Genomic DNA, 6000 nt, shown 5'->3' with positions numbered 1-6000 from the left:
CGCTTTATACTTCGACTAGCAGAAGATGCACGCACGGCGATTTTGTAAGACGTAGTCCCCTAACTTCTACCACGAGCGTTTTTTTGTTCGTTTAAAGTTTAAAATCACTCACATCTTTGTCGAGAATGTTTATCGCTCTCTCAGCGTGGTAGAGAGTATGACGTCTTTCGATCTCATTGATCAACCCTTGTCTGTCTCATTCACGTGTGTTCCGAGTAGAAGTTTGGCAACATGGGTTTATCGAGGTCGTCTTTGCGGATCTTATTGTTACTGGTTCGTAGATGATAAATATTTATAGGATATGTAACGTTTGGAGGGAACAATGAGTGGGCCAAAGGAATTGAATGATTGATGCACTTTTGATAAGAAGTTATATTTGGATTAGAAAATAGTTATATACTTACATAGTTTTTTTATTATTTTAATAAAGAAACCTTACTACTAAGAAAATTAACTGTTAATACTAAATACAGGCATCAGATATGTATTTTTTTTTTATATTAACTGAACGAAATAATATTTTTAGGATATGATGGATTGTTTCGTTTGTCTCTATTACGCCTTAATGTCATTACAATGTGTGTCAACATGTTCTAAAATACTGCACAGTATTACAAAACAATATACTTGCAAGTCAAATATGTTTTCCTAGCATGACTTAAAATTTAATTTTCTAGCCTCCTAAATAACATGTTGCAGGCTAGTCCACTGAAATCCTAGGTCTTAACTGAATGTTGTTTGTAATACATTTGCCAATTTTATAGTATTAACTTCATAAAGATTGCGACGTTTATATTATCTAATCAGATGTACATAGTTGTCGCCCACTAGATTTGTTTTGCATATTCTTACCTTAATTGACCCGTGGAACACTTTCTAAATGTCATCAAACTGCTGAAGTGGGGTGTTCCTAAAACGTACAGTTGAAGTAAATACACTATAATTTATCGTAGCCTAGCATACTATAAGGTGGAATATGTTATTTGTACGGTGGATTGCATTAGATGTTTTTAAATACGATTGGATGACGAGGCGAATAATACGTCTGGTGATTACCACAACTCTCTAAACACAATTAACCTAACTTTGAATTGTTATGCATCGTTGATGGTACTGAAATGCGCCTATCATTCTGAAATATTTGGATCTAAAGTCTTACAATGCTTAGTAATTATACTAAAAGCAATATCCTTTCTTTACCACACAACACCAGCCCAAAAGGTTTACTTTGTATAATAACATAAAAATATATATTAACTAATAAATTGAAATAAATGTAATAGATAGGAATGTTTTATTTCAATGTCTAACATTCGCGTAAACACAAAAAATCATTAATAGAGGTATTTTAAACTCGTATTAACAGCTGTTTGCAAGAGTCGTGTTATAGTCTGTATGTTAAAAGTTTCCTAATATCCTAAACCTAAACCCGAAACTTCAGCAATGCACTTATACCGTAATACAACGACGCCACCGAAACTAATATATATAGACATACACACCGAAACTAATATAATACTATACCACTAATATAGTGTGAGCATAATGAGAAAAGAAAAACTACATAATATTACCGAGTACAACGCGTTGATTTTATCTAATAACGATGTATTTTGATCTTTATTACGTCTACGACTGCCTCGCTGGGATATTTGTACGACGTAACTGTACGACTGCAGTGCTGAAGTTTCAGGTTCGATCCACGAATCCAGGTCGACATTAGGTTTTTTTATTCATTATCAGCCCGGAGTCAAGAATTTATGCCCGTGGGTGCACCATTTGCGCCTCTGCCTACCGCTTTAGAAATAAAAGGTGTGAGGGTGCGTTTGGGTGTGTCTTCTGTATTTCGTTTAAGAATTTTAATGTTATGAGTGGCAACTATAGAATGTTAACAAATGATAAGAAGTTGTGTTTTGTCTGTATCATTGTTTATAAAAATATAATCAATAACTGATTGTTATGAATTTACTGTATAATTTTACTTTAACGCATTTTATGTAAGGTTAGTTATATATTGCTTATTATATTTCTGTTTTTGTAATTTATGGATGTTATATATAAAGTTAATATTATATTATTACTATAATATTATAAAATGTTATAATTGATTAGAAACCAAACATATTAGTAATTTTTAAATTTGATTATAATTTATTAAATTTACTGGAATGATATAACGGTGATATCCTAGTTGAGAGAGTGCATCTGTGTAATGCGCACACAATTGTGCACTATATTATCTCCTGCGTACCTGGCTGATATCTGTTAAGATTGGCCGCCGTGACCGATATTCGTTTAGGAAGGAATCAATCGATCAATTATTTAATACACGGCTGATATAATTATTTTTAAGGGAATGACTGTACGTCGTATACTATACATTTGCAGTCCCAACATAGTCATTAATCTCAAAAACTGTTCGTGAACATTATTCCTTTCGTGAGATACAAATCGGGCGTCATCACAATTAAGTGAATTCTCACATTATATACTAATTTCACGTTCGTACAAAAGATTTCAACGAGCTCGTTTACTTTTTACTTCGTTTTCCATACCACATTTTTCACTTTGAATTAAAGGCTTTAAATAAACTTAAATATTTTATATACTAATAAAATTTATAGATATGCATTACACGTTGACATTAATTATTAAATTTTATCTCCTTCTAAAAACGTTAAGCATTTGTGAAGTGCTTTTACTATAACAATAAGAAATGTCTATTGCATATTATCTAATGACACAGCAGGATCCAAATTTGACTGTTGCATGTGCCTCGGAGGCTTGCACAAGAGGGGCTTTCCAGTGCGCACGAGCCGGACCTGAGCGCGCAATGTACAGCGTTGCTGACGGTATCAACTTGCGCAACGGTTCGCTGAACCATTTCTATGACTTCATTCTTCGATTGAATGAACTTGTGTGCACTTTGTTGGTAAATATACATGTTGAATGTACTAGAAAATAATAGAGTCTCACTATGAAACTCTATAAGAATGTTACTCTATAGAAATTCTACGATACTACTCTTAGTTATCGATCGTCCCAAAATTGATAACCTGTCATATTTTAAGAAAGGTATTTAAAAATATTAGGTGTTGTGATATATTTATGTTTAAACATAAGCATATTATTATGTCATTCCATTAATATTAAGTATAGTATAAACATAATCGAGCAAATATGTTATCAAAGTTGACTTCCGATCGCTGAGACAGATTGCTCAAACTGACGGGGCAGCGCTCGGAATGTTCAATAAAAGTGCATCGAACTCTAATTATGATTAAGTCGCTTCCCAATAGCTGACCATTATGCGGCCCATTTCTGACATAACTTTGGTAGTCGCCCACTAACTGTTTACGTTTTTTATATCATCTGCACTGAATTGGTTCAGGTTACATAATATGCAGTCGGACTCGATGTGGATGAGCCGCACATCACAAAAAGCATTTGAACTTTTAATTGTATTGGTAATTGCGTATTTTATGTAAAAGTTATTTTTAAAAATTATATAATGTGTTACGTCCACAGGTAATACATATGACATTCAGTTTTGTCGAAAACCATTTACACATTTATATCAATAAAGAGTTTATATTACATTATGTCAATTTACGCGTATTTTTTATATAGGCACGTAAACTGACCCCACAGCACCTGATGTTAACGGAGTGGGGTCCAGATAGAGTGAACAGAGAAGGTCACGTGTCACCAGGCGATACAATTGTGCCGGCGTGCTTGAAAATTTTAACCTAAATTTATTTATTTAATTTTACATTGAGGTTCTTGAGAAAATATTTTTATGAGAAAAGAGAACATAGTACGTTTTGGCTTGACAGATTTTGTGTTCAATTCTCAGATTGGTCAACTCACAAAAAACACACACACACATCATGCATTTATCCCCGATGGGGCATGTAGAGGCGCAACCAGGACATATATTTTTCGCCAAGTGTGTTTCGTCCCATGATGTGCTGGGGAGAGCCTGTGGCCATATTAGGCACAAATTCTAGACTTCTCAGATTGATCAACTCAATGTCTATTAATTGAAATATGCCTGTTTTACGATTTCTTAAAAATGTTATACAAAGTAAATAAGTAAATTATAATTCAAACAATTGCTGCGTAAATGAAATATAAATGTATGGTATGAATATTAACTATACATTTTTGGTGAATGTAAGTGAGTGTGCATAAGGGGCGAAAGCCTAGTTGGCAGTAGAAGGGACTGCCGAGACGAATGTCCGTAGCTTCAAAACCCACGGGGACCCATTTCTAATTTTTCAGGAAAAGATATGTGTGTATTCTTTATAAATTATTGCTTGCCTTAACGGTGAAAAAAAACATAGTAAGAATACCTGAGAAGTTTTCTATAACAATTTTGAGGGTATGTGAAGTCCGCCAATTGGACTACGCCAGCGTGGTGGATTAAAGCTTATCCTTCAGTACAAGACGATGCCCGTGACCATTCTGCGTAGATTCAAACTTAGAGTTTGATATAAAAATGTGCGTAATAAAATTGCATTTAAACACATGCGGCTAAAATCCTTACCCGTATAAGCGATACAATAAACGTAAAAGAGCAAGTAGTGGCCCAAAGAGCAAATATGTACGCAACATACGAGGTTTTCAATAACTTGAATAGGTTTTCATTGCATTAACATTTGGCCATTTTAGGTCATATCAGCTTCATATTATTTATGTAAAATACTGGTTATCTACTATTAGAAATTATGAAGCGTTGGTATATTTTGCCAAATTACTGGGAACTAATGTAGCAACGCGAGGTTGGGATTTTCCTGATTGCACGTATTGCAGCGTTTAAGGCCGTTGAAAATTTTATTCATAGAATACGAACATTCGTGGAGTAGACATTATTACATTTATTTAAGTTAGAATTTTTTGGATTGTTTTTATTTTGTTATATTAACCGACTATTTGCATTTGAGTTTAGTATCTCATATAACAACGGCATGGTATCAAAATTGATTTGTGTTCAAGAAGTGACCAATATCAGGCTTTTCCGTATTTCGAGTTACCATAAAGAATTGTCTAAAATCGTTAGCGGAATAGCCTCTGCGGTAAACTTTGAACAAATCGGTATGCAGGTCGCAACTGGCGCCCCCGGGATGGACGGTAGCGTGTTGTTGGCCTCACGCTGCCGTAGACTCCGAGGGCGTCCTTCGGTGCGCGGGGGCTTCTGAGCCCCCCCCCATAGGAGACGGGCCGCAAGGCGGCACCGCGCAGGGGCGGCTGCGGTCGCAGACTAGACACTTAAACGTCAGAGGAAGCCCGCAGCCGTCCCTAATGCGCCGAAGAGGGCCACCGCGGAGTTTTAGCTGGTAGGCCGTGCATAGGTTTAAGTTGTATATAGGTTAGGGACTCGGCCCGGCGGTCGCCCGAAGGACACCATCAAATCCGGGCGGCTTAACGCCGGGCCGTAAGGCACGGTTACCCCAGCATAACCGCTCAGTCGCCCCCCGTGAAGGCTGGGCGGTAGTAATAAGGTACTTTCTCCGCGAAACCAAAAAAAAAAAAAAGGTCGCAACTGGCATCTACAAACAGGGGCGGGGTCTGCACATCAGTACATTTCATTTCAGGGTCAATTTAGCGAATGTATGGCCCGAGTGTATGTCTAATGACTCTTATTGAACCCATCAGTCTTAAATCCCATCAGTTTTACAGGAAAAGTTGACCATGGTGGTATTATATCACCCCCTCATCCCATAGGGTTTGAAGTCTGAAATACCTAACAATCGTGTGCGAATGAATATAGATTTGAATACTCGTTGTTATTGGCATGTTATATATATATAACATGTATTGCTAAAGTTATAAACATTGTAACTTTAGCAATAAGATAATATTATGTGTGTTGTGTTAGTGCTATTTAAATTTAAAAACATAAAATTATATGTATAGCTAAGTTGTTAGCATCAGTTTTATTATGTAACTTAACATCAAAATCTAAATTAGCATTTTTATATTCCATTTACATAACCA

This window comes from Manduca sexta, chromosome 15, assembly GCF_014839805.1.
Source record: "Manduca sexta isolate Smith_Timp_Sample1 chromosome 15, JHU_Msex_v1.0, whole genome shotgun sequence".
In the NCBI taxonomy this organism is placed as follows: domain Eukaryota; kingdom Metazoa; phylum Arthropoda; class Insecta; order Lepidoptera; family Sphingidae; genus Manduca; species Manduca sexta.
The sequence above is the reverse complement of the archived record's forward strand: the minus strand, read 5'-3'. Positions refer to the sequence as shown.